General features: G+C 39.7%; 1 long non-coding RNA gene across 1 annotated transcript in view; it reads right to left on the bottom strand.

Moving 5' to 3' along the window:
• LOC139593391 (uncharacterized) overlaps window positions 1-26,435 on the bottom strand; it is an 85,352-nt gene that overhangs the window by 7,999 nt on the left and 50,918 nt on the right. The window lies entirely within an intron of this gene.

Raw genomic sequence — 26,435 nt, forward strand, 5'->3', positions numbered from 1 at the left:
CCCACTGTCCCTGTCCTGCTGCATTTCATGTGTCTCCAGCACCAAAAGATTCTGCTCTGGTTTTCTTTTCTTCTTGTCTGGCTCCTGCTTTTCCAGCAGAGGGCGGTGGCATATTTCTAGTTATAAATCTGTTAAAATCCAGTGAAAAATGCAGAAAGATTCCTCCATATGTGCACCCGCGCAGAAATAAGTAGGAGAGTTCATACCAGGTTTGTCTATTATTTAGCAATCAGTTACATCACCAGATAAAGCAAACACTCTGCACTCAGGGAAGTGAGGGGAGAGAGCTGTCTGCCTGCATTTGGGCATATTTAGTGGAAAGAGCAATACAGAGTCTCTCTGTAATTCTCTCTCATTGGTTGTTACATCTCCTTTTTTGCTTTGAGGGGATGCAATGGAAATAGAATTACACTTCTGTCAGCTGAGCAAACAGAATCAGCTCACCATTTCAGGCTTGTACATTTGTACTTATTCCACTATTGGGCAAACTATTTGATCTGCTGGAATGTCAGCCTGTGACTCAGAAATTCACTGTATGCATAATTGTCCAGGGAGGAAAAAACTCCAGCAGCTCTCTGTTGACAGTGGCACACAGATCCATACCTCCCTACCACTTTTTCCATCAAGGACATAGGAACAGATCTGCTGTCAGCTGGATCCTCTGTTCACATACTCCTTCCCCATGGCACATATTACCCAGTCAGCTCAAGAAAGGTGCAGAACTACTGGGCTACAGACCCAGCTGTCCAGCTGCCCCAAGGCCATTCTGTCATAGGGCAGGACTGACCAGAAAGCTGCTCCATTGGAAAATGGCACCCTGTCGAAATTAAAATGTCTCATCTGCAATTCTGGCTTGTCCCTGGACTCTCATTGGCATGTCCCTCTGAATGCACACTGTACCAGCACCAAGCTAAGGGGAGAGAAGTTGACTGGGGGAGATGGAGCAGGGAAGGCAGGGAAGGACATGGCCTGATCTAGCTCCACTTCCTTTTTTTGGAGCATAGCTGCTGTGGCTGTGGGAAGAAGGAGCAGTGGGGAGTCCCACAAAGGGTCAGGACTTGGTGTACACAGCAGAGCAGAGTAGTGTGACAGATGTCATTACACCATCATTTCTCCAAAGACTTGTGGTGTAGCACAAGTTCAGAGTTACAGCACAGCTGCGTTCCTGGTGCATCATCTTTTGGTGTTCTTACAAGAGCACAGCTCTAAACAAGGCAGGAGCCAGCATGAGCTCCCCAAAATTTCTCTGCCCTCCCTACAACTAATGCTCACTTCCCAGGAATGCAGACATGTCACTATACCCCTCAGTCTAGCTGCAAACATCTCATTGCTCAGATACAATAATTTTCTAGAATTAACCAAGGTACAGGGTAATCTGGGGATTATGACCAAGATCTGCATGGGTCACAGAACCACAATCAACTGTATAGGACAGTGAGGATGCTCCAAAAAGGAGAACAAGCATGGAAAAATAGCATTTGTAAAGCTGAGATACTGTGGTTTTCAATGCAGAGTGCAACTAAAAGAGCTCTCGGAGAAGTTCTCTGTTTGCACAGGCCCAGGCTGAGCTCTGTGGGAGAGACAGATCAAGGGGATGGAGTTCCAGCAGCCTTGCTGGACTTCAACCCATGAGTATCATTTCCACCCTTTCTTTGGTGTAGCCTAGGGATGGTGGTAACTGTGCAGCAAGATTTGAAGCAGTGCAGCTAATACTTCTCACATGTTAGCAGGACTGAGGCTTAAAATTGCTTCAGGCAGACTGGGGCTTAAAATTGCCATCCAAAGCAGCCCCTACCCCTTGCTATGGTTAGGTGGTAGTTTTTACCAGAGGTGAGAAACTTGTGTTTATTTTAGCTAGATTAGATCCTCCAGATTTTTGCACCAGTTTCAGATGGAAGTATGGTGATGTGAGTCTGTCATGGTACTCCTGATGTGGCTGGGCAGAACTGACAGAAAAGCCAAATGCACATTTCATTGCAGAAAAGATCAACCAGAAAAAGATCAGCACAGGCAGAAGCAGCCTGTCCCTGAGAGTGCAACTGTTGGATACTGCTGCTGGGTTACAGCCAGCTGATTTTAACACATCCCGCTCTTTTATTTTCATTGATTTTTCAGTGTCTTTCAAAGATGAGTCTTTTTCACTTTTTGTCTTGCTTTTCCCAAACTGAAGCATGCTATAGTTCAAAGCAAATAGGCAATTCCCCAATCATATTTTATCCTACCACGTGTAGTATATGAAGTTTCCTATATTCATAAAAGGAGATCCTCTCACTGCAGTCAGACTGGACATCACTTGGGGACTAATCCAAAGACAATCTATGAATTGCCTCTTGAACAAGGCAAGGATGAAGGATATATCCCAGTGAAGCACCAGAAGACTTCCAGGAGAAGAACCTCTGTCACTGGAGATGTCTAAGAACAGGCTGAACCTGGGCTTCCTAAACCCACGCATGTGGATGCCACCATCAACACTGATAGCAGTATCAGGTGACAGAGAGACAACCTCCTGCCCTGTGATGATCCTCTTTAATTACATGGAGCTATTTTTACTAACACAGCACACCATTTGAGGAGGAAGGTGCTCCCACAATAAATTCATCACTACCCTCTCTCCTGTCTTATCCACTCCCCTCAAGTTTTTAGCTGCAAACCTTTTGCCTGTAACAACATCCTCCAAATAGCTTCACCCCTCTGAAGAAGGACCCCACAGGACCCCATCACACTCCCACACTGCCAATAACCACTCCAGTCACCAGCCTATCCCCACTGCAGCAACAGCCCTTCTCCCTTTACTTGGAGAAACACCCTCTGTAGGGTAAAGCAGAGATGGCCACACAGCAACAACTCCCAGCTCTCAAGCAGCCTGGCCCTGGCACGGTACTGTGGTGCAGCTGTGACCTGCACATGTGCTGGAGGAGCAGGTGCAGGCACCATTGCCACATCACCCCTGAGTCCTGGTCCCTTTTAGAGGTGGGCTGGCAAACCTCTGGGTTAGGTTTTTAGGTGTATGTATCTCAGGGTTGATTTTGACAGAGATTTTTAACAGCAAGGAATAACAGACACCTCCCTGAGAAATGTTCTGGTACCATTTTCCTTTAGATTAATGTCCAGTACAGGCTTTTGTGGGCTGTTTTCACTAGAAACCAGGGTTTCTCCCTGGCATCTTTATGGACCGGGTTAAATCTGTGCCAGGGCTTTAGGTATTTGTTTTACTTTTTAACCTTTGCAACAAATTCATGCAGCTGCCTCTGTGAGCATGGCAGCTGTCACCTCCTTTGATTCTGCCAGGAAAATCAACAGGCCTTTTTTTGCCCAGTTAAAAGAAATAAATCCATTACTGAAGATGCTGCAAAAGACATTTCAGTGTTTTCTTTTGGTTAGGTTAAGAAAAGAAGGTGAGAAAGAAGCTTCAGGGATAATGTTCACACAAAGAAGTTTGACTTAAACTATTGAGTTGACTCAAATGTTGACTTTGCCAGGGGTGGCAAGAATTAACTTCTCCAACACTTGAGCATGCAGTCACAGAGTCTGCTGCAGTTTAAGCAGCAGTTTTAAGCAGCCTGTTTAAGCAGCCATTTCAGCAGGTAGTCAGCAGGCAATGGGATGGGAAGGATATAAGGAACAACACAAACTGCACATACAGCACATATACACATCCCCGACAGGTCTGAAAAATGGTCCGTGTGTTTGTTCTTTGCTTTTTTTCCTGAACCACTATGTACACAATCCATCACAAAAGCAAAACACTAGCTTGAATTGTCCCAAAGTTAAGCCACAGAAACTAACATCTAGTTTTCCAGGATATTTGCAAATAAGTGTATCAACCCAGCTCCACACACTGAGACATTTAATTAAATTACTTGGTTTTTTTTTTTTTTTTTTTTTTTTTAATTTTTCATACCACAGGAAAAAAAATCTCCCTTTGGCAGAGAGTCCTTCCTCCTTAGATCTCAATCGCTGCCTAACAGGATTTTCATGCACACAAACCTTGAATTGTCTTGGCGCACACAAATCACGACAGATTTGGCTGCCTGATGATAGGAGCTGCAGTAGCTTATTCCCACAAACCAGACATTTCAATGTGTGCAGAGCAACCCTGCGACTGTGATTGGCATGTGGTTACTTCAACCAGCTTGTTTCTCCCATGGCTGGCACAATGCCAAGAGAAGCATTTTAATATTAAGGTGGTTGTGGAAAAGCAGCAGATGCAGTAGCTGAGAAACAAAAAAAATATTGCTTTATGAAGTGTTTTGGCTCATTTACCTGCAGTAATTAATTATTGATGACTAAGTGCCTGAGTTCGGAAAGCAAAGGTTTTTTGTCTTGTACAGTTTCATTTGTCCAGTTTGGTATGGATAGGATCCACTAAAGCAACCAACACCCACACGTAAGGTAGGAAACTCACAGAGGTCGTTTTCTTCATATCAGCTAAATCAGGACCAGTATGCTTTAACTCTTTTGCCCTACTACACTTGCGATTTATTTCTTAAGCCACACTATGTAAGAGGATGAGGAACATCAGCTTCACTCAGGTTGATCAGAGCCCTCCTACTTTCCCCAGATGTTGGTACAGCCAGAGCCAGTATTGTGCACAGCCTCACAATACTGTTTTGGGGTTTCTACTATGGGTGGGGCATTAGTGCTGTGGTTCCCCAGAACTTGCTCATCTATTGCAACAAAAATGCACAAACAATTACTACGGATTATCCACTTTAACATTTTGTCAGGATCCGTACAGGTGCACAGTGATAGCTTTTAAGTTGGAGTAGTTACATGGCATATATTTTCACTGCAGAGGTAGCAGAAGCTTAAAGCCACGGGTGGATGCTTCACCACATATATTCGTCTTGGCTGGCCTCTCATATCAACAAAGTTGGACTTTTCTCAAGCACTCAGACTGCCCTTTCCATAAATTTGGGTCTCAGACTTAGGATGAAGTTATTGTCATTTAAGAAGTTTGCCCTATCCTCCTGAGTCATTAGGGCTGCCAAGGTGAAGGTTCTTCATCTACCTCTTTTTCTCCACAATGTTTCACCTTTCACTTGTGACAAGTTAAGAATTGAGCTCCCTGCTGCCAGCCCTCACTCAGCTGATGCACTCTGAATTGCTGTAGCAGAGCATTGTACTCAGGATCTCAATGCACTGATTTATCAATTGTGACATGCTACTGATGGCTTCCTCTTGTGCCTGTGAATCTGGGTGTACTTGTGGTATAAAAAACAATAAAGGATTGCTTGTCTTTGTGATGATTTTGGTCATAAGAATAAATTATTTCAGGATAGATGAATGAGGAAAGAGTATTTGCTATTTGTACCCTTTATAGCTAAATTAGCTCTGAATTTAAATTAAATAATCATTTTTAAAAGGCATAACATCAACTTACAAGACCATTGGATAATATATATGTAGTGTTTAAAAATACCTGAATATTTTGTAGGAGAAAAAAAAGAAAGAATTCCTTTATCATATGGGATTTATCATACTTTTATCTACAGATGGAATGCTGCTTCCAAGTTTATGACAGTGGAGTTTAAGATGAAAGTCCTGAGTAAAGAAAAGGGAATTGCATCTGATCAGTTACAGCATGAGAGAGAATGAACAGCACATCTTGCACTTCTCTTTCTGAGAGATATTGAAACATCTGCAAGTACGCTTACTGAAATCAACCATCTCCACTTGTCCTGATTAATGCATCAGTTGCAAGAAACTGTCAGATACCTTAAACCAATAGCAAATTTATAGTAAAGACTCAGGTATGAGCCAAAACTGAAAAATCAAGGCAAAGAGCAGCCTTAAGTTACATCATTTATCTCGTGAAAACATGAAACTCTGATGTAAAAGCCATCTCAAATCTGATCCCAAAGGCTGTCCCAGGAGGGTGGCAGGCGACTCCTGTGACATTGCACCAGGCAGACTCACTTATTAGCATCTCACTAATCAGACTTACAGTGAGATGTCCAGGCTGGAGCATGATCTTGCTGGGACAATTTGTATTGGTGAGGAGCTTGGCACATGGCCTGGCCTCTGAGGAAGGGACCTGCCAGTGCACTGCTCTGAGCCACCTTTCTCCTGAAAAATGGGAAGTGAGGAAGAAAAGAGTTATTTCATGTGTAGCTGGATTTGTGGATACTGTGTAAATCCTTACTGGAGATTTGGGAGACTTGCTGCACTCTGCACTGGGACCAAATGGGGCCTGACAAAGGACAGGTGCCACGGCATTACCAGGGCAATAGAGCACTGATAAATTCTGAGTCCCATGAGCCCAGCTCAACCTGCTCAGTGGGAGCCTTCCTAGAGCAGCACAGGATTTCCCCACCAGGAAACTGCATTACAGAGCGGGACACCATCTCCCCTTTCCCTCTCATTCCTGGCCCTTTTCATCTCGTGAAACAAAATGTTCCTCCTGACAGCCACGCTAAGCAGAGCTCAGTTTCTGCAAGATCATTATTCCGACTCTCATCTTGTCCTCAAACTTCCCATGGATCTCCCGGTGAGCGCACCAGTGCTTGGAGGCAGACAGAAAGCAGAAAGGACGCACTGCTCTCCGAGCGTCCCGCTGGCACCCTCAGATCCTCCTGCTCTTTATCCCGGCCCCAGGCTCCATCCCTGACCCTCAGCACATCCCTCACTCCCCATGCTCCTCAGAGCTGACTCGGGAGCAGGCCTCTATTCTTAGACGGCCCCGGCGGCAGCTGCGGCCGTGGGCACAAAGCTGCCCGTGGGAAGGAGGCCGAGCGCGGCCATCGCGTCCCACCGAGCAGGCCCAGGCCTGAGGGGAGCTGGGCGTGCTCAGGCATGGGCGGATAATTAAAAATAAGCTACCTCAGGCCCGGGGGACTGAAACAGTTAGGAAAAAATCCTGTCTAGAAGCGTAGAGGAATAGTCAGTGATAAGCAGCCGCAGAGTAAATAGTGAAAGCCATGTGGGAAGCCTTTGCCACCAGAAGCCATGCTGCTGGTTGTAGCTGTAGCTCTGGCTGTGCTTATTTTCCTTCTGTAGCCACAGAAGTGTCAGAAATGAAAAAGTGGAAATTTTATCTTTCTTTGCTTTGTTTCATCTCTGTGAAAAGGGCTGCCACATGCTTGGCTCAATAAATCTAGTTCAACTTCTGCATGCAGCAGTTCATGAAAACACACAATAGAGGGAAAGCGAGGCAAAAGTCACTAAGATTCACCCATGACCCTAAAGAGATCCCAACTCATGACCAAAGCTTTTCCTAGGAAATCTGTCACACAACAAATGAGAAAGACCTCTGGTATAATTGGCTTCAAATCCAGGTAAAATTGGTGCATAAGCTATAGGGCAAAAAAGACACTAAAAAAAGCCAGAGAAAATGCTGAAAAGGTCTCAATTTTTTTTACTGGAATATGTTAACAAATTCTATATTTTTAATTCTTCAGCATCTCTTTTCAATTTCAAACAAAACTTGTATATACAAAAACCCACAGACAGTGACAGATGTTTTCCTTTTACATATTTATGCTTCTGAAAAGAAAATTAGTATGGGAAATAGTGATCAAAACAACAATTTTTTGTCAGAGATCACTATTTATTCCACATTGATTTCAAGCCTGTGCTCTCCTGAGTTCAGAGAAGCCCTTCTGTGCCTGAGCAGTGCCACTGGACAGCAAACTGTGCTGGGGATAACACATTTTTCCTGTTCTGGAAATTTTTCCTGCTTAATAGAGGGAAAATCTATTTAAATGAGAATTTCCACCAGAGGATCTAATAACTTAAGGCACTAGCAGAACTTTTTTTTCTGAACTCAGTGCAGAGATCCAACAACTGAGGGCATTGCAGGCTGGAGTCTATGGCTGAGTACAAAATAATAATTTTACTGTCCTTTGAGTGGACAAGTAAGGCTGCAGTAGTCAGTCTCAGAGCTACTTCTGCCTCCTGCCATCCCCTCAGGCAGCTTTCTGAGCAGTCTTGTCTATTGTATAGGGTTTCATATGGCTCTTTGCTTGCATGAATTTTGTCTCACCTAGTATCTGCAGAGTTACTGGGTTTACGTGTTGTACATGCAAAACTCAATTCCCAACACATCTGCAAAACCACTGCCTGCATCTAATTTCCACGTAGCACTAGGACTGCAGGGATGCCACCTAGCTCCTGTAGCAGTGTGACCTGCAAGTCACTCTTCAAACTTGTCACCCCAAAACACCTTTTGTCTTGTAGGCCATTCCTTGGGGCACTACTGTTTGGTGTTGGGGGGAAGGGGTGGGAGTCAACCCTCTAGCTGCTACCTCCTGTTGGATAACTGTTGGGCTCAGAAAAATTGGAACATCCTCAAGAAAAAGCAGGGGAAAAAGAAATCCATATGGAGGAACTGAATAATAAATAGCTGCACCAGAAATGCCTGATTAGTTGCAACTGCAAGGTCCCCCAGTTCTTGAGCACCTGGCTGTGATTTGAAGGGTCCTAACTACCTCAGAGTCAGTTTTAGCCTTTTTCTTTTTCTTTTTTTTCTTTAATTCTCTAAGAATATTAGGCAAATAAGTTTTAGATGTCTTTGTGATGTTATTGCTCATCTGTGACAATTTTTGCCACTTCACTGACTGTTCTTCTGTATTTGCATAGTGTCTGAGGGTTTTAGCATACCAGGTAGACTGCTCTGTGCAGAAGATAGGCTTCCCATGACAGCATGATGCACAAAGGTGCAGAGCAAAGCTGCTGTGCCCCCCACCTCACATCCAAGCTCTTCATTGAGTTCACCCTCTTTAGGTTTACATTCTTTGAGCAGGATGAGAAAATAATTGCTTCTCTTCCTTAATGGTGTTTATCAATACCATTCTCATTCCAAACTCAAAACACTTTTGTAACAGCTACTGAGAAGAAATTAACTCTACCCTAGCTGAAACCAGGACAGGAGCCCAGAAAAAACATCCATAGGAAACAGATATTTGTGATAGCCTGACTCAGCAGCAAAAGCAGTAACTCACTGAACATTGGCAGAATACCACTTAAGACAAGCCATAAAAGTAAGAAAAGGTTTGGTTGACTGTACATGCTTCTTTTTGCCCTGTGAATGGAGAATTCAGTCTCTACTATGGCCAAACCAACACAATCTACAACTTTAAATTGCTTGGATAAACTTCCTCCTGAAAAGAATTAAAAGTTTGCAATAAATTTCAATGTGGTCATGCATTTCAGTTCTTTTCCTTCTGGTCATTAGGTCAAAAGAGGTTTCAAATATTTTGGTGTGAAATTCTGAGAAATATATTTGCAAATTCTAGGGTCAAAAATTCCTAGGAACTTGTACAGGATGCAACCAATCAATTCCACCAGATAAGCAGAGCATAATTTGCTTACTATATTCACTTGATCTGATTCTGTCAAACTTGCCTAATTTTTAAGCTAAAGATTGCTTACCTTAAGTAATGTTTACTGCTTTTTGACACTGTTTGAGAGACTCACAAAAAAAATGAGGGGAAATTGCCATTATACAAAACTCCAATCAAATTCTCAAAATAGTCTGATCAAAAATAGGAATAATTTTCTCTAAGTACCACAAGATTAAATAGTACCACTAGGTTGTCTTCTAATTGCATTATACTTCTTTGAACAATTAGATGCACTTACATTTTCAAGCACTTCTCTGCAAACATGAGGATTAGAAATGAATGCTTTACTTTTTAAATGCAATTAAGACAAGCAAACAAACAATCTCAGCTTCAGTTGGCATAAATCAGCATAGTCATACTGGGAGAATTAGTCTATGCTGAACTGTTTCAGTTAATAATCACAGGTTCTTCCCATACATCTCTTTCCCACTTCATTAATCTCACATGCTGCTTCCCAGTCCTGTAATAAATTCTAAAGAATTAAGGTATGAATTGTTGCAAAGAACAACAAATACATTTTTCCTCAGCCTGAACCCTTTGCCTTGAACAATAACTGATGCAGCTGCAGGCTAAAGTATTTGTCCCTGCAAGTAGTCTTCTTCTAGTGTCTATAACTACTTGTACCAAATATTCTCAAAACCTTAAGCCCTTAAGTAGTTAACTTAGGGTCTCACTGTGGTCTTGCAACACACCAAACTGATTGCAGTGTTACAGCAGTGCCATAAGATCTCAGGTTAGGTCAAAATTAGCCCCACAGGCTCCAGTGACCTGATAGGCACCTACATGGGGCAACCAACACAGCTGTAGGAGTCCAAACATACCCATTTCTATCTCTCTGCTAATTCTGCCTTGATTTTGGTTGTCTCACTCTACTTGCTACTTTTATTTTATGTGTCACTTGGGAGGCCAAGGTTGGGGGGACACTGCTGGATCCCAGCCTGGGAAAGCTGTGGCTCCTTTCATGTTTCCCTGTTTGGACCCAACCATTCTCAATAGATTTTGAGGACTCTGTGTGCTCTTTTCTTGCTGGAGTCCAGACCTGTTCCTTCTTCTCTCATCAAACAAACCAGCTTAGACCCAAGAATGGAAGAACTGAAGATAATTTGTGGTCTTGGCACTGCTTTTCCCCCATTTTAGGGAGTTTGTTCTTGTTTTCATTTCTCTATCACATTTATTGGGGCAGGAGCAAGTCTAAGTGATATAAGCAAACTCCTCACAAGGTTTGATTTCTCAGCTTGATAGTCCTATAACATGACTTTATTGCTCATAGCATTTTATAGCCACAAATAATGTAACTGTCTCTTGCTGCCTGGTTGCCAGAATAGCAAAGAAGTGCTAAGTGAAAGGCCTATTTTGCATTAGCCATAATACCTTTTAAACTGAGTGCTTCAATTTGTAATTTCCTGCCCTAAACTACTGGTGTTTCTTTTTGTTTAACTTCTATGTTGAAAATACCTCATTTCAGATATTTTAACACAGTAATGCTCCTACATAAGTTTAAAAATTCCAATTTTAATATAATTTTAGAGTCCAAAACTGCTTTATGGGCTGGCTCATTAAATCTTTTCTTCTTCTTTTATTCTTTTATAAAAACCAAATTCCAGTTGTGAGTTCATGAGCTGTAATAGAAAGAACATGAATATCTGGGCTCAATAGAGTACAACTAAAATTTACAGTTTATGAAGGGGAATTCTTTCCATAGATTTTTTTCTTCTAGTTCACCAGACAGAAGCAATTTTCTGGTTTATTCTTCATCCATTTCCAGAGGTTCTGTTTCAGCAATAGACCAGGTTCCCCTCACTGCCACCCAAGGATCGCAAAATGCTGGCAGCACTTCAGCTCCTGATAATGCTTTTCAAACATGTGCAGCACATTCCAGTATAGAACTGATGTTATTTAGGGGAAGAGCATGGAGGAGAAATAAAAATCTCCTCTAAAAATAAAAGAAATGGGAGAGAAGGTGACTGTCACTTCATGGTACTACCAGCCAGAGTAAACAGTATCTCTTCTACTGTGGATTTTCATGTGCAGAGCGTGGTCTAGGGAGAAGCTAGAAATTCTCTGTCTCTGAGGGTAGATACAACTCTTTGATGTCACCTTTCTGCACAACACTCTGCAGGGGCTACAACAGAGGGGAAGGGAAAGTTAGGACTTTTCTAGAAGACAGCCCTGAGGGAGGACTGAGGTCCTGGAGTGGCCAGTCCCTCCCACACTCCTTCTCCTTTCACCATCAGTGCTGGTGCTTAAAGGCCACAACCAGATGGGGTTTGGTGTATGACAAATTGACAGCACGACATTCAAAGGCCCTGAACAAGACACTGATGATTATGTTTTTCACTCTTTCCCTCCAGAGAACCTTGATCTTTCTCAAATAGCACAGAAAGGAACTTCTTAAAGCAGCAAGGGAATATAATATATATAACTGTAATACAGCATCTGTAGAGAAATACAAAAGAGTACTGTGAGGAAAAAAAAAAGACTAAGAGAAAAGGTTATAGCTTTATGTTTGCACAAATAAAATATAATAATTTATGCTAGATTTAATCATGACAGTATTAAAATTCATTTCTTGTCCAAAACATAATATTTTGCCTGTGTTTCACAAGTTCAGAAGTGAATTCTCAAGAAACTTAAACCATGATTTTTTTGTGTTATGTAAAACAGAAGCATTAAAGTACTTATATATGCTTCTATTCCAAATCTTATTACCTTTACAACATATCTGAGTTTCCTCTGCTTTTTTGATTACATGATGAGAAAGATACAATTTATATGTATTGGCCTGTATTTATATGTATTGCCATTATTATAGTAGCCAGGATTCAGACATTTTAAGATTAAATTCACCAGTGCAGAGGGATTAAGAAAACAGAAAACATTTTGAAGTGGCTTCATGAATTCTGCATCTCTTCCCAATTTTTCCATTCAAATTTCTAATCACAACAAAATGCCAGACTGACTATTCATCCATCTGTTGTCTGGCCAACAGAAGACATGTACAGGTACTTTGGGAAAAAGAATATAAAACAAGCCATATCGGAAGTGAGTGCTGGTCTCCCCCTCCTCCCCATACTCTCTGTGCAGTACTCTACATTATATTTAATCTATAATTTTATTCCTCTGTTGTCCCATACTGTGATATCACACTCCAGTTTCTTACTGTCATCTTTCCCCTGAGCATCCCAAATCACCTTCAGGCTTCACCATCTCTGTTGTGCTCACAAATCTTGTATGGATATATTTAACAGTAGAGCCTGCAGTAATGTGTCTGTCATGGGGCTGCATTAGTAACTTCATTCCATTGCTAAAAGTTTTCATTCTCTATCTTTTAGCAGTTATCTCCCCCAAAGGGGCTTCTTTCCTAGTTGCAGGGAGTTTTAAGAGTTTTTAGGGTTTTTAACTTGGCTAATGATCTTGCTGAAAGCTTGTAGAAAGTCCATATATTCTACATGGATCCACATATATTGCTTATTAGGGACTCTAACTGCTCTGTGAGGCATAACTGCCTTGATAATATGCGTACTGCCTGTTCCTTTTTGTAATGTATTATCAAAATCGTGTATTTATTATCAAATATCTGTTTGAAGCTTATTTACTAATTTTCTAGAATGAAAAATTAGACCCACTTGTCTACACATTCCAAGACCACTCTTCAGTGACTGAAGTTATCTTTGTCAGCTTTCCTTTCTTTGGTATTGTGGAAGATTTAAACTACACAATATTCCCATGTGTGATAGTTTAGTAATGTTATGTTTGAGATCCTTCAGAATTCATGGCACCATCAGTATCTAGTCCTGGTGATCTGTAAATTCTGTCCTTCTTCACTCAAAAGCCTGAAATGGAAATAACTCCAAGAAATTATGTTATGTTTTGCATAGTAGCCTGAACTGAAAAAAATGTGGGGTTTTCTGCTTTTACAGTCTGTCTTATTGTTTATGTCTAAGGCATTCTCCAGCCTATGAAAGAAAAAGGCATTATGTCTTTTTCTGGGATCCTCCCTTCCTTCAGGCTGTGCCTCAATGCACAGAGAGCATCACCCAGCACGCAGCTGGCTCCAATGGATGCACAGTAGCAGTCCATCCCTGGGCCCTTCACCATGTCTGGCCAGCCTTCTCTCCATGGCTGTTACCTCATGGCATCAGGAGAAAAATGGTTTAATGACCTTCTCAATTCTAATCTAATTGCTTTTTGTTTGTGGCTACAAGACACCCCAGGCAGAGCCAGCCATTTATCATCACACCCCTAAAAATCTATATATAATCAATACATGCTGCCACTCCAGCCTCAGCATTATCTGTAATGCCCATGAAGTCTGTGCTCATCGAGGTCAGCTACTGGTGCTGCCCCATAGGTGTCCCACACCTGACTGGGTACTGAAGGAGTCATGCAACAGCCTATCCGAAAAAACCATGAATCTAGGCATGTTTTATAGAGTATTGGAAAATTAAGACATTTGAGGATCAGGAGGAAAAAAAATTTCATTTTTAAATTACAAAGGAAAACTAGTATTTTGCTGGAGCTGAACTATGCACTCTGTTGCGATAAATTTCCATTTCTTAGCAATTAAGCCTGGATTCCCACTTTCTATGATTATGATTCCTAAAAAGCAAGAGGAAGTAATAGCCTCATAGATATGAATTTAAGCATGGCTAGATGAGTCACTAGAAATCTCATCAGAGAGCCGTCCTGGAGTGAAAAGTCTGAATTAGATGGATTAACAGGATCTTTCTAGCTCCAGCTTCCATGCTTTAACTAAGATTTTCTAGGAGTGCTAATTCACAACTTTCCCCCACATGCACATTCTTCTTTAGAAAATCTAATATTGGCTATGTTGGGAGAATGGATTCAGGTTTTCCTGAGTCTTTGTCCTCATTCAGGTTCAGCCACTCTTTCTTCCTCAGAGGTGTGTGTAGAGCAGTCTGTAGCTTTACTATAAATGACAAAAATGCATAATTTTGAACAACACAGGGGAGCTCCTTCTGGACTTTCCTCAGCTCTTTTCAGTATTTTCCTCAACTTCCTTATCATCCCCAGTCCACAGCAATTTGGCTTTATTTTTTTACTGCCCTTAAACCCCCCTTACTTGGGGAGAATAAATAATTCACAGCTGCTATGTTCCTTAGTGCTGTTGCCAATCAAAACATAGAGCTTGCCTTTTACTGGCAACATGGTTATCATGATTCAAGCCACTTGGCTCTCCTGTTAGCTGTCTGGCATGTAAAGGAAAATTCACACCAGTGAAGAAGAGAACCATCGAGTCATTAAATATATTTATTTGAATATTTAAGTCTTTGGCTGCAGAGAAGTGTCTAGGGAGAGCTCTACATTTTACAAGGGAGTTTACTGAAACCGCGCCCACAGACAGGACTTTTGCAAATTTCTGACACCTTTGCTGAATACCCTTCTGTAAAAGAAAGGGGCAATTCTGCATTGCAAGAGACACTAAAGTGTAAAACCAATCCTTGCTAAGGTGGGACTGCAAGGTCTTACTGACAGAACAAGAAATCCAATTCCCAATGATACCACAAGTGGTTATGAGGAAATTATTCTCCTGTTAGTCAAAGAAGACTCCAGCTGGAAGTCAAACACAATGATCCAGGGCTTGACTGGAAGTAGTAGAATGTGACCTGTCATGTCTCACACATCAAGCACTTTCAGACTTAGACAATCCATCCACTTTGGGATCTTTAGGCTTGAGCTGAACCTTGCCTGTTCTCAAAGAAACTGTTTGGAGCACAGACTCAACAGCTGAAAAACCACTTGCCCAGAGTGTTCTAAGAGTTATAGCACAAACTAGGAGCTCTGCTTGTCACAGGTGCTCCTGTCAGCATGGTCCCTCCTCATTCCTTCCTGTAACTGCCATGAGCCAAGGCAGCATCCCTTATGTGCCCTCTTAGGACGCTTTCCTGTCATAAAACAGAAGAAACCTTACAGGTCTATAAGTGAGATAAAAATGAGAAAGATGAAAATCAAGATCATTCACTAGACATGCAGAGCAAAGAAAACATTTTTTTTATTCTTTTTCTTCTTCCCAATGAAATATACTGTACTATAAGAATTATTGCAACATTAAAAAGAGAACATAGATAAAATCAAAACCCATACAGGAAATACAGTAGAGGAATAATTTTTGATCCTTCCAAAATATTTCCCTTTGAATGAGGTTTTAAACACAAAAGGGTAGGCAAAACCCAAATTATTTTTCAGCTGTAATTTTTTAGCAAATCAAATGGAAAAAAATCCTAAAAATAATATTTTCCTAAGGGATGATCAAATAAATAAGTCAAATACCTGGAAAAGGAGGTAGTTTATTAAGAATTGGGAAAGTCGTCTGAGAAAGATTTCAGAGGATTCTCTAGATGAGAAAGACCAGTATTAGGATGACATTAAATCCTTTCCATTTTCCTTCTTTACACATGTAAATTCTAAGGGAAAATGTGTTTTTTCTATGACAAGGTCATAAATTCATCTATACAAATCTGAATTGACATGAGTGACAGCTTTCAAGGTTCAAATCCATTTTCTAATGAACCTTACTAATCACAAGGAAACAAGTCTAACAGGAGAGACCTATCCCCTAAAAGAATCACTCACGATTGGTTAAAGTGCTGAGTTGTTCCTAGGAAATTATTCCTGATTTTCTAAGAAAATACACAAGACGTTGGTCACTGGCACCACTGAGTTGTGGTGACCACTGGTCTCCAAGCTGACATTGCCCACAGGAACTGTCAATTTTGTGCTAGACTAACTGGTCAAAAAGCCCTAAAAGCACTATGTTCAAGGACTTGTTACCCACACACTTTTTCATATTTATAAGGCCATCTCTATACTAATGCAAATAATGCCTTTTGAAAACTAAGTTAAAAGTAAAATATCCCTAACTCAACAGAAGAAATATTTTTTTTAATTTGCTTTATCCTCAGCCAAGGTCTAGCCCTTAGCAGGCCAGCAAATAAGTAAGTTTATGTAAGTTAAATAAGCTTTCAGGATCCACCTATTTTCTTCATCATTAAAGGGAAAAACATTAAATTTGGAAATATTCCCCCATGCCCTAAAACATCTCATCAGTCACAGACTTGTGTTTGTGTTGACATCTTTTTCTTTTCCCTCCAAAGAAAGGAAGTTGGCTAAGCAGAGCATCTGCCTAGAGCCAGTCCTTTCCCTGAAGGAATTGGTGCTTATTTGAGTGAAATGAAACTACCAGTCTCCAGCAAATATTTTTGAGAGGGAAATAGGAATAAAGGCATTAAAAGTAATTGCTTGGTCAATTTAAACACTTGCATAAGCAGAGCTTCTCTTTCACCAAAATGGCAATAATAATAATAATAATAACTTTAGACCCTTTGATAGTAAATCCTTCTTTTTGATGCCCGGCAGTTCAATCTAGGGCTATTGATACATTTGCTACATGTTCAACATACATCATGAAAAATTCCACTCCTGAAAAGAATTTTCAAACACTGAGGGACTCAACTTGAAGAAAATGAGAAAAATAGACTGGAAGGAGATATATTTGTGCTGTTTCTGTTACCCATTGCACATAAAAGAGAAGTAAACTCCATTGGAGAAGGGAAAGGAATGGTTAGGATAGACTGTATAACAGCATTTAGCTGATTTGAAGGACCAAACCCTGCTTTGTGACTTAGAATCCTGAATGTTACTGTATTCTTCTATGGTGTGTTTTTAGAGTTAATAAAAAAATATAAAGTAAAAAATTTAAATAAGAGAAAATCAGGGATACCTCCATTTTTCTGCAGGGAAATGCTAAACAGACCATTAAAAATCTTTTTCAGTTGCCTCTGAGAAAAGAAGGATTTGCAGGTAGCAGTGAGCACAGGTGAGACACATAGAGAAAAAGCAGAGGCTCAGCCTGCCATGTTGCATTTCCTTAGCTTTTGCCAGTTACCACCACAGCCTCTAAATATCTGCCTCTGGGCAATGCAATGCTCCCAAAGCCTTGGTCTATTGAGCTTTGCAGAACCCACCCCATCCCCAGGTCTCCTGGGGCCCACACAATATAACTCTGGCCATGAGTATCCTGCAGGCAAATTCAGTTTGGCAGTTAAAGCACATGGGAAACATGGGGCTGTGCTTCAAGGTTCTCTTGGCTTGGACAAAGTGAAGACCATTTTTATTCATCTGAATTCAGCTTCCATGTGAGCTATCTTCCTGTTGGTCAGGGCTGGGAAGTTTGAGGGTCCTGTATCTGATCCTACAGCTGCTCCATCCAACCTATCAAAGTGGTTCATGTGTCACTGCCTCTGTCCTTTTTTCTTTTTCTCAGATCTGTTCCCTTGCTCTATTTGCCTTCTCTCAGTCTCTGGCTACTGTCATGAGTTGCAGCTCCACTCATGACCACTGGTTTATTTTCAGCACAGAGAGATGAGGACTGACAGGGAATGAGGAGGGACAGAGGTGTTCTCTGATGCTGCTGTCAGCAGTCTGGTCCATGCTTTCTTCTCACTCTGCCCTACCATTGTCACTTCTATTCCTCTAGGCCTTGTCCTGAAAATTCACTCCAATGGAATGACTGCCAGGGAGCTGAGATAATATTCAGGCTTTCACTTACAAACTGAGGGTCCTGTGAACATCTTTCACACTCTGTGGTGGCCACAGAGTCCCAGTGAAGGCTTTACCTCATGCTTGATGTTGGAGCTGAGGTCTCAGCTGCAGTTAGATGCAAGCAAAGGGGCAGGGAGGAAAGGCTGTGTGACAGCACTGTAAGGAAAGCATGAAAAGATGTGATGTAATGATTTTGAAGTCTCCAATGCATCAGAATGCAAAGCATATATTGAAGAAGTTTTAAATTTAAAAAACTCAAGGATATTCTGTACTTAAAAAAAAATGCTTATTTGTCTTTTCTAGACAAAGTAATGTTTTTCCTACTGCCATCAGTGAAGAACATGTTAATGAAAATAAATTTCCCATGGACCTTTGATGTCATCTGAAAGCAAGATGAGAATTTGCTGTTCCTATTTAGACTTCAGTTTTCGTGATGGAAGACGTCACTAGCAATGATGTCATACCACCACTTCCATGGTCTACATTTATTCAGCACTCATATCCTGACTGGGTTTTAAATTTGATTAATTCCTTCTGCATCCCCCACAAAAATGTAAGCACCACTTGCGTCATGAGAACACAATGACAATTTCTTGCACATTGTTTGTACTTTTAGAAATGAAATAAAATTCCCCACTCACTTCTTAAATTGTCCGCCAAGGCATTGGAGAGTAAATTCATACACTTAGTACAATATTTACAGTATTCCAGAATGTCTTACCTAATGCTTATGTTTCAATGAATTACTTACAATATATATTTAATCACAAGCAGCGATGATCACCATTGCAATGGACAGCAGCAAATGTAATGCCTTATAATGAGGAAAAAAAATTGGTAAGCAATGTACTACTGAAGTTAAGTCAGCTTTCAAAATGACATTTTTAAGTAATTCATATAACTTCATGCTCATTGCAGTAGCATGAAAGCTGAGAAAATCTGACAAAATATACTTTGATAAAAAAATCACCTTATTTCCCCACATTGCTGTATTTTTTTATTCTTACCTACTATTTTTAATGGCTCTGGAAAAATATTTCCCTTCTATTTATTTGCATCCTTAATCATAAACCAGGATTGCTGATGATATCAGGACAGACTTTGGAACAAAGCTCATTAAATAGTTAGCCTAATTCTGCAGTCCCTAAATGGCTAAAGTTTCTTTTAAAATTAATGTGAGGTTGATCTGTAAGAGAACTTAGCATTATTATTGTACTGCACTATGCTTCATTGTTCCAGACATCATTAAGCATGGTGCACTAAGATATGGAAAAATACTTGCATGAGGAGCAAGTTCCTGGAAAGCTACAAAAATACTTATTGCTAGCGATGAATAACTATGCAACTCTAATAATCATTATAATGATAGGTACTTGTTAGAAATTTTGGGTTATTGTTTTTATTGCTAGGTTTAGCACTCATGTAATGAAGAGTAATTTCTTTCCTTCTTAAAGGAATTACAAAACAAAAATATTGCAAAAACAAAAGTAAGAAATAAATGCTATGATTTTAGCTAAAGAGAGAAACAGTCCTTCACTGCACAATAGCACAAAATGGATAGATGACACTGACCCTGCTGTTAGAGGTTGGAAATATGGAAGTATGAAGAGCATATGGATATCTCTTGACCTGGAGTGCTCAGAGCCTTCAGCTTGCCTTCTCCAGTGAAGCAGAAACAGAACTTTTGGTAAGTTTCCAGAGATAAGATGCAGACATTCACTCAAACAGCCCATGCAATGTCTTAGATAGGATAAGCTTTAAAATCAGATAGTCCTGATGTGCCAAAGTTTAAACTGTTTGGATGCTATTTAGGCCTGTAGAATCTGGACCACTTTAGCTAGCCATAAGTTATATGATAAGTAGTACATAATAAGAAACCAGAATTATATATGAAAATAACAACTTGAAGTTTGTTTTATTTGATGATGTTTTATAAAATGGCAGGTTTTCATGATTTAAATAATTAGAAGTATTTCAGGTAAAAAAATTACAAGACCTACTTATTCAATAAATAGTCCAGGAACATCTGTTCTAAAATGAGGATGGGTTGAAGACATCTCTGATCTAGGGTGGACTTGTCAGTTCCAGGCATTGCACATTGAAAACTAATTCTAAACCAAAGGAATTTGTACCCCCAGTCATAAACTGAATTTCCATTTATGATTGCACAACTCTGGAATTCCTGAATGCCAGACTTTGAGTTATGCAGAAACATTAGTTTCTGAGTCACAATCTTAGTTGACTGTGAAGTGTCACAGCGTCACAAAATGTCATATCATAATTAGACTTGGTTTATCTCAACATAATCTTTTCTATGTAAGTGTCTAAAGAATCAATAGACACAGGAATCCATGCCAGTTTCAATAAGAAAATCATCTATTTTAGAATATTGGCTTTTTAAATTATTAGTTGTCATATGTACCACCATTAAACAGAGAAATCTTCCAGTGACTTGTGTATTAAATTTTAGCTGGCAAACAGTGTTGTTTTGTATGCATTGTCCTTCATAATCTACTGATTAATTAACATTAATTGGATAAAAAAAGCAAGGGGCGGGGGTGTTTCTAGAAATTATGTTTGCCATGGAATATGGCTGATTCAATAGGTCTAATATAAATCTACACCAAAGTAATCCTTAAAAGTAACCTTCAAACAAGGATAATTTAAAGATAAAATCCTTAAAATTACATAATCCTTAAACTAAAGTCAAGGAAGATGAGTAACTTTCTGGTTAATGCTTTGAGCTTCTGCTTACTTCAATATAACTATAGGTGCTGCTTTATAGTATAGGCCATGATAGATTTCCAACCCTGTTGGAAAAATAATAAAGGTTTATTCTGAAATGTCCTACTGACATAAAGGGTCCAAGGTACAAAAGAGAAATTTAGCATTCAATATTTTTCCAAGTAAATTTTTTCGGAAACTGATCCAGAGTTGATGTTCTTCCACTGACTGCATAGGAGATTGGATCAGCTTTAATAGTGTCATAGAGGTCCTCAGAGCTAAGACTTCATTCAATTGAAAAATAACAGACTGAGGATTTAAAAGCATACAATAACTTGGTTCTGCTGGGATTTTTAAAATATTAAAATGCGAAAATGCTATTAATAAATATTTGCTTTTGCATCATATTTTCACATCATATTACTTCCTATGATTCTTTTCACTTGAAAATTTCAAACTACTAGAAATACATTAATCAATATTAAAAGAATAAACAATACAGAATCTCACTGTCTGAACTGGAGTCAAATATCTGATTGCAAAAATTGAGAGAAAGAGTTGTCAGCAATTTTCTACTTCAAGAGCAGATGTCTATCACATTTTGAACATTGACATTACAATTTTGGACAGATTCGGGGTTATGGTTGCATAAGTATGTTAAAAGAAAGGAAAATGCCCACTCTGCTAAAAAGTCTGTAGACAGATAGAAAAATTGGATGTAAAGTTGCCAAATAATAAAATCTTGGACCTTTTCTGGTTTGCAAGCTCACACATAATGTAAATTGATTTTTATCTGTTTGGAATAATTTTAGTTATCAGTTTGAATGGTCACTTTACTATGCAGATCAATTTACCAGTACCAAAAGCCACTTGTGTGTTTGTGCACAGAACATTTATTTGACCTCACTTCCAAAGATCTCCTAGGAAGGCACTAATGAAAGTCATCATATTATGCAGGTAATGCTGTCCCACAGCTGGACCTGATGGGAAAGCAAAGAGAATTTCCAGGGTCTGTGTCACTAGGATCACAGCAGTGCCAGGGCCCTCAGGCACTCTGCTATGGAGATAGGTACTTGCAAGGCCACAGAGTTTCCCTAGCTGAAAAAAAATATCCACATTTGGGACAAAAAAACAACCCTCTCCTTTTGGCCAACTACTTAAAATAATGATGAGCCACAAGAGAAAGTTTTCTAGAGGAGATTTCTTCCTAGAGGAATAAAGGTTTAGCAGAATGAGTGAAAAGGACCAGGCCTAAAGACCCAGAAAAACAAATCTGATCCATCCCCTCAAACTTAGAAAATATGACATTACATCTTTACCTGTCCATGTATTTCGTCTTCTACATCACAATCTGCCATGTGATTCCTGATCTGTGGTTATTTGAGGAAAATTGATTTGATAAATAACTGTGTGATTCAGTGGTTTTGGGGTGGTCTTGGTTTGTTTGGGGTTTTTTGAAGTGATTGCTATCAAGACATCAGAGTCTATTTGGAGGAGATGTTTTGAAAATTCTTTAGTAAATCTAAGACTTCCAAGATGATGGATCCGCATATCTCTCTTTTCTTCTCAGAAATTAAGAGACTGGTAAGGACTGATATGAAAATTATTTATTCGTCAGCAATAGAACTATCAAATGATGACATAGTCATAGAAGCCACATGGGACACATAAATGTGATAAAATAATATTTAACAACCATGTACCACTGCAATTTCCCTCCAAACAACTTTCTGAGTGAGCTGGCTCAGTGGAAGAGAATGTAAAAAAACTGAGCACAGGTTTCCAAAAAAACACTTGCCACTGCCAATGGAAAACCTGGATGGTGGGAATTTCCGCTGGCTGAACCTCTCTGGGTGTACTCTACCAAAGAGTATCTCCGGATACCAGAGCTTCCTGTCTAACTTTACTGTGTAAAATCCTACTCACTGCAAAGTGCCTCTTCTGATTTCCCTGGAGTTACTGCAGATTTTAAAAAATGTAAATGCTAGGAGAAGCCATCTGAGCCTACTGGCATGGTGCTTCAGAGAGATAATTTTGTGGTTTAAGATGTTTGTTCCAGAAGGGGATTGTGTATGAAAAATTGTTTAGCATTTTAATCTCCTGAGCAATTTCCATGAGATTATTGATTGCTGTGTCTCACTGAGCATTGTAAAAAAAAAAAAAACACTAAAGAAAAAACAACACCAGAAGGAAGTGGAAATTGCCCTGAGATAACATAATGCAGACCAAGGGATGATTGGAAAATACAGCTGGGTTCTAATATCTGTCAAAAGCAAGTGAAATCTAAGTAACAGGTGATTCTTTGGTCTTCCAGCAGATGCAAATGTGGAGTGTTAAGTCAGAGAAAAGAAAACAGAAATGCATTTTCTGCTGCCTCATCGGTAATAAGTTAGACGGGCAGCCTAAATCATTAAATTACTCAACATGATGAGAATTTATGCAATGGGCAGTTGATGTGGGTCCTGAACAGTCACTGCACCAAGTAACATGTTTTGAGCTGGAACAAAACAAACTGTTCTCAAGCAATTTCTCGTGTTCACCTGCCACACTTTTCTGTTCTCTTTACTCCAGGCAAGCTTCCCAATAAATTCATTGCATAAATTTAGATACTAGTGGTAGAATTCTGTCTATCAAATGCAACCAAAGTTATAACCTTCACTTCAAAGTAATTGTGATTTTTTCCTGGAAGTGATGTTTGGATTAGTGCTGAGTTTGCTTTTTTTTGGGTTGATCTGAGTTGGTTGCTCCTTTTTTTATGCCCAGGGAAAATATTTGCATTTAAAAATTCTTTCATTTTTATTGAAAGTGAATCCTACATTATTGCTTGCTAAAGTAGGTTTTTACCATCTTTGCATAGCCAGTTGAAAAAGTGCACTAGCAAACAGAACTGCATAAAACCAAGCTACTAATGCAGAATTTTGACCTGGCCCACGGTAATATACACAGCAGGTCACTGTGCAGATGCTATGATTTACAGTGCTGAACTGAAAGGGGCCAGAAAATGCCACACATTCACAAGGCAATTATTTGTGCCCAACAGATTCCAGCTGACTGCAAAGTGTCTCTGTAAAGCTCTCTGTCAAGGCTGAGCGCTGATGCTGAAAAAATAAAGGACAATATGTGAATAACAACAAGAAGCTTGGTTAAGAACAAACACAGAAATAAGAGATGAAAACTCCTAATTCCCATTTGGCCTTGGATTTCTGTATCATTTTTGGCAGATTTCTTCATTCCAGGCCTTGACTTTTCTATTTGCAATGCAGAGGAAACAATTTTCACCTATTCTATACCCCTGCTTGTCCCAAGGAATTCTTGATGTTTGTATCACACTTGGGAGGCATACTTGTTTTCGTCATCCTTTTCTTTTTCTAATAAATCTTGTCCTCAGCCACACTGTGCAGTCTAGAATTTTTGAGCACCTTTTTGCTGTAACACAAAATACATAGAGAAGACATCAAGTAGACCCCAGAATCTGGCCCAAATTTGGACCTAACATCAGCTCTCCAGCAGTGACTGCACTACGCGGGAGGCAGCCTGAAGAGGACTGACCGCGTTGCACTGCAAAGCTGGACAAAGTAAAAGGACCACTTCTACCAGGGTGTCCCAATTTCTGTGGCTAGGAGAATGCCATGGGAACTGCACAAGGAGATTGGTGCCTCTGCCTTGCACAAGCCTTATAAAGACGTGATGATCACAGCACACATCTTACAAATCTTACAAATGCTCTTACCTGGCTGCATGTCTGACTAGGTGGTGAATGGCAAGAGAGAGGTCCATCAGTCTTTCTGAGACACTGATTTTCTTAGCATGTAGCAGAAATCTACCAGGAAATGTACAGTCTGACATTAAGATTGTGTCTTCATGAGCTTTGCATACACTTTAGCAGAGGGAGAACAATCTTAGGTACTTACTAGGATTCCATTGCAGAGCACATCAATGGGAAAATCCTGTATGAGCTTCTGACAACCTTCTAAAGCAACCATGACATGTCAGGTATTGGGGACTTGAACTGAAGCTGCATGGTTCATCTTAGTTCTACCATTTCCTCATTTCCTAAATTTTGCATGCTTGGCATGGAAGTCTTACTGTTCCTAATGAAGTTTTCTCATTTGAAATAAATTATTTTCTTAGATAATGTCATCTAGATGATTCATAGCAGCAGACCCTTCATCCAAACTAGCACTCAACATGGTGCCACAAGTGCTAGTAACAGGCAACCCTCACTGCCTTAGACACCGAAAGGTCAGAACAGAAGGAAGAGCATTGTAATGGCCTTGCTGGCTGAAGCCAGATTTTATACTTTGCAGCTTCATTAGCTGGAATTACGTCACAGGATACAGACAAGCAAAGCCTGAATTGATCCTACTTGACTGAATTCTAAATGAATAGAAAATGACTGCATGGTTTTGCTAAGGAGCAGCAATAATGGCATAAAAAAGTTATGATTTCTACGAAGATTTGTATCTTTATAGCTCTTCTTTTCAGTTTATGTGTTTCAGCTGTGGTCATGGGACTTAAAAAATGAAGATGTTTTTTCAAGCAAAGCGAAACAATATATTGATTTTTCAGTGTGTAATTGTAGAGTTCTTTCATTTCACTTAAAGAATCTTGCCTTATCCCCAGCACAGAAACCTCATTATATTTTGGAAGCCTATTTCATTGTACTGATAATTGCCAGTTATCAAAACATCCTCATCCATCCCCCTCCTGAAAGAGATTGGAGCAGAAAATTTAAAAAAAAAATGGGCCTATATGTTGTAGGAATGTATCTAGAGATTATGAACAGTTTAATGAGCTGATACTCAGTACAAAGGGTTGGTAATCTGTAATCTTGTTTTGTGGACTTTTTTAATTTTGAGGAATTAATCTCATCTCGCTGATTTTACACTTCCCCAGAAATACTAATAAGAAGGATACACTTATAAAAAAATGTCTGCAGTAAACTAAAAAAACCCAGTTAATTCTAAGGATGTAGAGAAAATATGATATCTCAGTCTCTTCTATTTCCTGCCATTTTTCAGTAGGTAGATTCTGATCACACAAAGTGAAAACAGTGGCCTGAAACCAGTTTTATTAAACACACTAACTGGGATGTTCGCTTGCAGAGAGCCATCTAAATACTCAGGTCTGGTCACAGAAGAGCAAAATAACCCCCTTTTTTGACAATACTCATTGTCAGATAAAATCCCACCTTTTTGTCTCAAAGCAAAGAATAATTGGTTTTGGAATTCAGGAAGCAATACTTCTCAACCACCTGACACAGCAGTGGATGGTTTGGTAAGAACAAAGCATTAAGGAACCCCTCCCTCCACTGCCAAGGTGAATGTGCTGGAATTTGAAATTCTGCATTTTCTTCGCTGGTCTCTCTTAAAATATGTTTTGATTGGACAGGGTAAAAAGAAGGAACAAAATGGCATTTTGTCATGTCCTGTGGGTGTGTTATGAGTACTGTAGGTTTTCTTAATAGAAAGTTAATGTTATCTTCTGTATTAAACTTTCCTCCTTTTTCTATCTGAGGTTTGTCCATCTCAAGAGCATTACTCAATTAGTCAGACAAGTCTAAGTAGATCAAATAAGAATCTGAGTCCACAAATCTGACTCCGACTTACAAAGTTTGTGTCCACGAATATGGAAGAGTAGGAGTAACATACTAGTAGGGGTTCACATGAGGATGAAGGAATAGGCTTTTTGTACAGTAATTTTGATTAAAAACAGATTACACATTTCAGACTGATTATGTTATTTATTTGGCCCTCTTTTTCAGCACTCTTCTGGTATTATAATTCAATTACATGCATTACCAGA

This window comes from Agelaius tricolor, unplaced genomic scaffold (assembly GCF_023055355.1).
Source record: "Agelaius tricolor isolate 1412-34295 unplaced genomic scaffold, bAgeTri1.0.p SCAF_1, whole genome shotgun sequence".
Lineage (NCBI taxonomy): Eukaryota > Metazoa > Chordata > Aves > Passeriformes > Icteridae > Agelaius > Agelaius tricolor.